We start from the raw sequence: 9,320 nt of genomic DNA on the forward strand, positions 1-9,320 counted from the left end.
TAAAAACAAAGAATATTATATTGATATATAAAGGTGGAACCATTTTATTCATAATGGTCCACATAATGAAATGGATTACAGACATAATCAATAAGGGGCCACATCAATGAAAGATCTGATTGAGCTTATAAGAGAAGAGCCCATGAAAAAGGGATGAGAAGTGTCTTTGATTTGAGAAGATAGAAGAAAAATAGTTTCTCCTGGGTCACTGAAGAGCATAGCACTTTAGACTCTTGATTTATTTCAAAGGTTCATTGATTTTTATTTTATGAGTATACATAATTGTTAATGTGGATGTTTGTGTACAGTGGACGTTCCTGGAATGGCTAAAAGATGTACTCATATTCTCTGAGGCTAGAGTTTGGATGGTTGTGAACTTGCAATATGAAATCAAACCCAGGGCCCCTGGAAGAATAACCAGTGATCTTAACCACTAAGCCATCCTTCTAGTCCATTGCATACCTTGGCTGATCCTCAGTGTGTATTCAGACCTATATAATACTGAGATGATCAATTTGTATTCTAGGAAGATATTCTGACCCTAATAATAAGTTAAAACAGGAAAAATGTTAAAAGGGAGAAACAGAATCTCTTCTGTTCCCTCAAATGACTCCACCTCATTAGTATTGTGTGTTTGACAAGCAACACAGTATACTTTACTGTAAAATAATAAATAAGTAAATGAGTAAATAAATAAATAAGTAGGGGTAGTGTCTTTTTGGAGGGGGTTGTGGCCATGTTATACTAAGCATTTCACTGAGGAGGCAGGGATTTGAGGTCTTAAAAATACTCAAGCTACACTGAGGTGAAACACATCTCTCCACTCCTAGGCTGCCTTTGGATCAAGATGTAGAACTCCCACCTCCTCCATCCCCATGTCTTCCTGCCTGTTGCCATGCTTGTCATAAAGATAATAATGGACTGGAACTCTAAAACGATAATCCAGGGCTAATGAATTGTTTGCCTTTGTAAGAGTTTCCTTGATCATGGTGTCTCTTCACAGCAATGGAAATCCTAAGACAGAAGTGGATTGATGGAGATAACTGATGGTGATAATGAAAGCAGTTAATACATTTATTTAAACACCTCCCAATATTTTCAGTACTACAGAGATATGTTGGTTTTTCTGTCATTAGTAATGCAAATTATCTCTTTACTAAAATCATAACTGATTTCCTGAATTGTATGGATCTATTAGAATTGATGAATAGATAGTAAAAACTGAATGAGTAGTAGTATTTGTTAAATATTAGATTACTGGGGGCCAGCCTCAACAAGGTTAGGTGATGAAGTTGGACACAGCATTGGAGAAATAACAAATGGTGATGATCTTTATCATTTAATTTTCTCTTACTGTTTTTGGGAACAAAAGCAATTATCTCTCTTTTGCTCCCCTGAGGTCAAAAGCTGAGGGCTTCTGGCCATTTATATCCTGAAGATAGTTGCTGCAAGGAATTTTATTAAAATAAGTAGTTACTTAGACTCCTTACTTCTTGAATCAATGGAACATAGGGCCTCTTGCTTACCAGTTTGTTAATTCTTCATGACCTAGAGAAAAAGAAAAAATGGAAAAAGTCTGGCACACAGACACAGGACACTAGATCAAGCAGAAGAGGGATGTATGAAATCTTTATGAAAGCTTTCAGCTTTTATAACTTTTTAGACAAAAAGTATTCTGGGTAAAAAAATACTTCATAGAAAAAATGTTACACAAAATGGGAATTACATAAGAATGCTGATAGCAAGTTCTAAGCAGTGTATTATTCTATAATCTCATTATAAGTTCAGACTATATTTTCTTACAGCTTTGTTGTATCATAGTTCCCTTCTGTAGCTTCATCCTGGGGTCCAACCTTGAATGAATGCTTTTCTTTTCATCAAAAATCTGTCCCAAACCTATTTCTGATCTTAATGCAATTCATGAAAGCTCATGGTACACCTAATTATGCAGCCTCTACCTACTATTCTATGAGGAGGAAGCATACTTTACTCTTGATTCTAACCTTAGTTATAACTTCCTAGTAAAGCAACTAAAACCATCTCCTTAAACTTCCTTTGTAAAATTTTTTAATTAAATCAGGAATTCTATAGTAATTAATTCATTAATTAATGAATTAATCAAACAGCATTACTTCATAAAGTTTTTTTTCATGATGATCTGCAAGAAATTTTCCCAATAGAGAGGGCTATAACCCAGGAAGTAATCATACCAGGGTATAGGCAGTGAGAGTCGTACAGTATCCCCTCACACCAAGCCACATGAATGAGGAGTATGCATTGACAAACATGAGAATGCACATCAGTACCAAGAAGAAATTCTAAAACAAAGTTTTTGGGGCTTTAAGAAGGTATCCTGGGAGGAAGTCTTTGTAGTCATGCCTCACCAGAGTACACCCTCCACAGTTAATATCCTAGTAAGAGCACCAGTGGAAGGGGAAGCCCTGGGTCCTGCTAAGACTGAACCCCCAGGGAACTAGACTGTTGGGGGGAGGACGGCAATGGGGGGAGGGTGGGGAAGAGAACAACCATAAGGAAGGAGAGGGGGGGTGGAGGTTGTTTGCCCGGAAACCGAAAGGGGAATAACACTCGAAATGTATATATAAGAAATATTCAAGTTAATAAAAAAAAAAAAAAAAAAGGCAGGAAGTAAACATATGATCTCACTTGCTTACTGAAGCTCTTTCTGAATGATGACCACCATTAGACATTTTGCATTAAAATTACATTGAGTGTGTCATACTTCAGTGATTGGTCACAATAATAACTGGCTTCAGATCCATAATAATACACATAATCCAGTCATTATTTTCTCGTAGATATATTTCTCTTCCATGCAATTATTACTTATTCTTCTAAGCACATTCTGCTCTTTCATCCTATCACTTTTTCCTCCCATTCTTCCTTTCTTTGTGCCTGCCGGCCTTCCTCTTGTGCTTCCTGAAAATTCTAAGCAATTGCCCAATAATTGATTCCCATCACCATGCTGTATATGCGCAGTGACTATATATACATTGAATGTGCATACACTGGTGTTGCTTGTGACCATGACCAAGAACCTAGGGTATGATGTCGGGGTAAAACACTGAAGAGTCAACTACACAGACTCCAGGAATAAGGTAATTGGCAAAAGGAGATTCTTATTGCAGGAAGTGGGTAAGCCTTTATACTCTCCACCAAGGCCCCACTTGTGAATGACCATGTAGTTCAAACCATCTGTTTGATTATTTTGATCATGTACTCTGTCATATTTTGTGTCCAGGGGTCAGGCTGGTTATAGGGTGTAGCAGGCACAGAAGTTACTGTAGCATACAAGTGGACCACTGAAAGAGCAAATCACAATTTGTTGACCCATTCCTCCTACATACTGGTGTACATATAAACATGAATACTCAATTTTGACGTGATGTAAAATCACACGAAATATTTTTATTTTTTTCAAATATTATTTTCCCCATATTCTAAATATTTAAGGATCTTTTCTAGTGCCATAGAAATGTATGATACTTCAGTGCTATAGATTCCCCTCATACTGTAAATGGAACTCAGGGTTTCTTGCTTAAAATAGCTGAGACACATGTCAAACTCATACTAGACTGTGTAAACCTTAAATGATACAATAAATAATTCATAAAAAACAAAAATATTATTCAGCATTTTTTCATGCTCAGGAAATTGGAAACATATACTCAGTATATTTATCACTGAAAATCAAAAATAGTATTTTATTATATTTTGCATACTTATTCATGTTTATGAAAGTAGTTCCAAAATTTTAAAGTCACTAGATTGTAGGTGGAGAGAAAACTCAATGCTTATAAATGACTTGCCATGGTGATTTTGAAGACCAGAGTTTGGATTCCTAATAGTGATATCAATGTTTTGTGGGCTGTCACACCTGTAGTTCCAGCATAGAAAAAGCTAAGATATAACATTCAGCCATAATTGGCTACAAAGTAACCATGATACCCAGTTCTGTCTTTGATTGAGATACTTGCTGCAAAAAAGAATGGATAAGAATGATGAAGGACAACTCCTAATATCAACTTTGGGCCTACAAATACACAAGTCCATAATGCTAAACAATCATGCAGAGAGACACAAATTTTACCAAACACACATACAATACTGGAAACAATAAACATTTCCTGTTTCATATGTGGTTTCTTTGGCACAGATCAGAGTCCAATTCACTAGCTATACTTTCTTAGGGATTCCTTTCCTTGCGCCACTGAAATAACTGCATTTTAATGGGAATTTCCTTTTCATAATACACCCTCTTTAGTTGTCTTTACCTTTAAAATGTTTGCTAAATCTTTGATGATCTCATACATTTATGTAATAAAAACTGAGTATTCTCTTTGCCAATCTTCTCCCTTGTCTATACTCTTGCACTCTTCCATCCAAGTCCCTTCTTGCACTCTTCCATCCAAGTCCGTTCTCCAGAATTGAACCTTTTTTTTTTTTTTTGGTTTTATACCCTATCGAGTTTATCTAAAGCCAGATGTTGGACCAGTGATTCTCCAAGTTCCTAATGGTGTAACACTTCAATATAGGTTCTCATGTTCTGGTGACATTCAAGTACCAAATTAATTAAAACCACTACTTCATAACTGTAATTTTGCTATTCTTATGAATTATAATGCACATATTGATATTTGTAATGATCATTAACTATCTCTGTGGAAGAGTCATTTGACAGTCAAAGTAGACAATGTATTTTGGTCACAGTATCTCTTCCCCAATGTATCTCATATCCTCCATGTCTTCCCAGATACCCAAGTCCATGCCCTTCCTTTATTCTCTGTTTTGAAAGAAAAAAAAACATGACAATAACAACAACAACCAAAAAAACACCAAAAGAATAAAATTAAAAACATCACAGCAACAATAAGAAATTTCTTCAAGAATAACAACAGCAACAAAAAAAGAATTCAAAGAAAAACAAAAAAATAAAATGCCCTTAGAGATATACCAACATAAAAACTAACCAATAAAAGCAACAAAAAAAAGAATTCAAAAAACAAAACAATAAAATGCCCTTAAAGATATGCCAACATAAAAACAAACCAATAAACACCCCAAATCTATATACAAGCAAAAGACCTGCAATATAACAAAATTTTAAACAAAATAATACAAGGTCAAAAGCATAGAAAATTACCATTGAGTTCATTTCTGCTTGGCATCTATGGAAATGGTTCTAATTTTTAACTGTGGTTTATATACCCAGTGAGAATCCATTCGAGAAAATAAACTTTCCTTTAGGAGCTGATGATTTTTGCAGATAGTTTCTTGCTTAGGGACAGAAATTTCTGTCCACTTCCACTTTCTTTGTTGCTTTCCTCTTATACAATTCAGGATGTCAGAATAACCAAGAATAGCAAATCACATGATAGCTCATGGTGATGAGGATGTGGGAAAAGGACAACAGGTGGTGAAAGGACAAACTCTTACAGCACTATGGAAATCTGTGTGGAGGTTGGTCAGAAAACTAGGAATATGATCTACCTCAAGATGCAACTATATTACTTTCGGGTTTATATCCAAAGGACTCTACAACCTACTGAAGAGTCACTTGCTCAACCAGGTCACTGTTGTTCTATTCATAATATCTAGAAATGGGAAAGGATCTAGACTGAAATGCGTTATATTTACATAATGGAATATTATTCATTTTTTTATCTTGGATATTTGAGGTGAGAAGATTTAACAAATACTTTTCTGGTTACTTTGGTTGTTTACAGTTTCAAGATATGAATCAAAACAGGAAGAGCATTTAGGTGTTAGATTATCTCTTTTTATGTTTATATTATGAAGGATTAGAAATATAAATATAAAAATATGTAAAATTAAAGAGTTTAATAATGATAGACTCAAACACAAAAACCACACATCTTAAAATACATGTTTAAATACCAGATATAATTAAGGTATGAATTCTCTCCAAATATAAACATGTAGTAAAATTTTGTGAAAGATAAATAAAATAGATAAGTTAAGAGTGTCATAACTAAAAGGTAGTCATAATCCCTAGAATATAAGCAATTGTGATATGAAAGTGCTAGAATAAATAAGATCACAGGGCATGAATATTTTAAATAATTAATCACTTTTTCAGAATTATCTTTTTACTGGTAAGCCCTCCACCATAGTATACAATCCTGGTTGAAGGCCCTCCTTCCTAAGACTTGAAGATTCTTCTCTGCTATGTTCTTTCTCCCTGTTAAATCAAGAGATGTGCCACATTTATTTGCATACTTAGCCAAAATTATCACCAGGGTTATTTTACTTTTCAAAGACTGACCTGTCACTTACAAACACTTCACTGATGTTTTTCAAATGCAATGGTATAATTACAACTTCATCAATTTCCATAAAGTTCTGTGGTGGCAAAAGTGATTCAAAATGATTGGATAGCCTCCATGATACCATTGTTTGTAAAAATAACTTCACTTTCTACCCATTTGACTTACAGTGATTGAAAATATGTCCAGAGATTTATGAAAATTTCAATTGACATATATAGTTTTATTATTTTAAACTCACTAATTTTTTGTCTGTTAAGTGGTAATTGTAAACCTGCGTTCCAGAAAATTGTAATTTTTAACAAATTCAATTGCACAACATATATATATATATATATATACATATATCTGAATATATACATATATATATATAATTACACATAAAATACTTTATATTGAAGAGTAATTCACTTACTATGAAATATGCCAAGGGAACTTTGCAACAAAGACATGACTCTCTGAGGCTGAGCTCTTTAGTGTTTGTGGGGACAGAAGCAAAGTATATGATATGGGTTCAGACAATGCTTCATATGCATTTCCAACAATTATAAGGGGATGGAATAATCATTCATTCCTTCTGTCCATCAGTGAGATTTTTCTTAGATTGCAATACACTGTAAGAAGACTGTCTGACTAGACAAAGATGATTATAGTCTATGTATTCTAGAGGTAAAATAGAGTGAAGATATTTCAGAGACAGGTGGGAATTAAGGGCTTCCTCATTCCACTTGTTTCTGTAAACATCACACATGGCTGCATCTGCAAAGCATTGTGAAGAAGGCTGAGAAACCACCAAAAACAGTTAAAGTAGCCCAGTCTCATACTTCTGCTTTCCTGGAGACTTGTGCTATGGTCTGCATGACTTTGGGGATCCACTGAACCTCTGTTGACAGTAATAAATTGAAAAATCTTTGGGCTCTATTCTGTTGATACTGAGATTGAAGTTAGCCCCTGATCCACTGCCTGAACCTGGAGGGGATTCCAAAGACGTATTAGGAAGCATACTTGAGGAGAAGCCTTGGAGTCTCATTTGGTTTTTGCTAATACCAGTGTATGTTAGTGCCAATACTCGGGCTGGCCCTGCAGGAGAGACTAATGCTCTCTCCCAGAGTCACAGACAGGGTGGCTGGAGACTGAGTCAGCACAATGTCCCCTCTGGAGGCTGGAAATATGGAAACATATTAGTAGAACACAACATTGAATGTGAAAGTTACTTCAAAACTACTTAGAAAAATGAAGAACCTTTATTGTATTGATTTCTTTAAATAAAAAGTAAAATCCTATGTGATGCAGGCTTCAAAATAAAGCAAGACATTTCTGTATTATATGACATCTCTACTTCTTTTACACTGTCCAAACAGTCATGCCTGAAATCCAGGACAGCAAACAAAGAACTGAGATATGAGCACCATTTTCCAGCTATCCCTGAGTTTATGACACACCTGTTAGAAACCTTCTTATAATACTCTAAGAGGCAGGAACACTAGAAGGAAAAAAAATACTTATGCAAATCATACTGACTTCATATTACTTATGAAAAAGACTTGGTCAACAGAGAAGTCTCCTAGTGACTTCTTAGAGTACTTATCTTTTTGTTGATTTCCTTAAGAGACGTTGAAATTTAAAGGAGACTTGGCTCCTATTCACATGGTTACATAATTAGTACAGTCTACATAAACCACTAAGATATATTCAGTAGTTTGAAGTGAAGAGCACCTCCAAACCATGGTCTTATTCCATGGCTTGGAATTTTTCTTACTATATTGACTGAAGCATCTTAAATTGTCTGAATATTCCATGAATCATAAAAACACATGAAACACTATTGAGATTTCATTATGAAGAAGAAAAACTCTGGATGTCCTATGAGGACAGAATGAAATTCTTATAAATGTTTACAGTCTGCCAACATGTAGAAGAATTTCAGAGGTGGAGATATCAAAATATTTTAGCACTTTCCAAATAAAGACAAATAGTGTGTCTTGAATGTCTTTTCAGCAAGAATGAAGAGTGACACAGAGGTATTTCTAGAAGCGTCAAACAAATTATTTCCATAGTACATGTTTTCCATGCTACTTAAAAGACACTCTAGATCAGGAGAGAAATTTCCATCATTTCTATTTAAAGAAACAACTGTTCCTGTCTTTTGGACCACATGACCAAACTAGAGCATATATATTATGTAAACCTATGTTGGAGCTTTTAAAAAGCCGCAATAACTGCAACAGAGACTTCCAAAAACTCTTGAGCAATGAGGACAGGAATAAAGAGGAGCTCTAATGTGGTGCTAGTGAGAATGTAACAACTGTGAAATCAGTGTGCAACTTTCTCACACAGGTATAGACTTTATTAATACACTACCCAGCTGTGCCATGCCTGAGGAGTCTCTAGCCTACAACAGACATGAAAGCACATCCATATTCTTTGCAACTCTATTCACAATAGCTAGGAAATGGAAAAAATTTCAATTTGAAAAGATAAATTGATAATTGAAATGTAGTACATTCTTTCAGTGTGATTTTGAGGTGGTAAGAATAATAAATTATACAAAATTTTGGAAAATTGTGATCCTGCAAAAATTGTAGTGACTAAATCATTCTCTTGCCTCGTATAAATTTACCATATTCCACCCTCAAGTGGGAATTGTGTCTTCAAAAATTTCAATTTGTTTGTTTGACTTAGACACTATTTTATGAAGCTTCAATTGGATTCTCACTTTTAGAAATCTTTGGAAGGGTTATAAGAGAACACATGTCATAGGGAAATAAATAGCCTGTTAGTTTGGGAAGAAAGGTTTGTGTATGATTGGGATTAGAGGAAGAGAAAGAGAATGGTTAAATATATTAAGATTGTTCTAGTTGGGGATTTAGCTCAGTGGTAGAGCGCTTGCCTAGCAAGCGCAAGGCCCTGGGTTTGGTCCCCAGCTCCGAAAAAAAGAAAAGAAAAAAAAAAAGATTATTCTACTAATCCCAAAAGAAAAATCAATCAAACTAGAAAATCATAGTTGAGCTGATT

The sequence above is a fragment of the Rattus rattus genome, chromosome 5 (assembly GCF_011064425.1).
Source record: "Rattus rattus isolate New Zealand chromosome 5, Rrattus_CSIRO_v1, whole genome shotgun sequence".
NCBI lineage: Eukaryota > Metazoa > Chordata > Mammalia > Rodentia > Muridae > Rattus > Rattus rattus.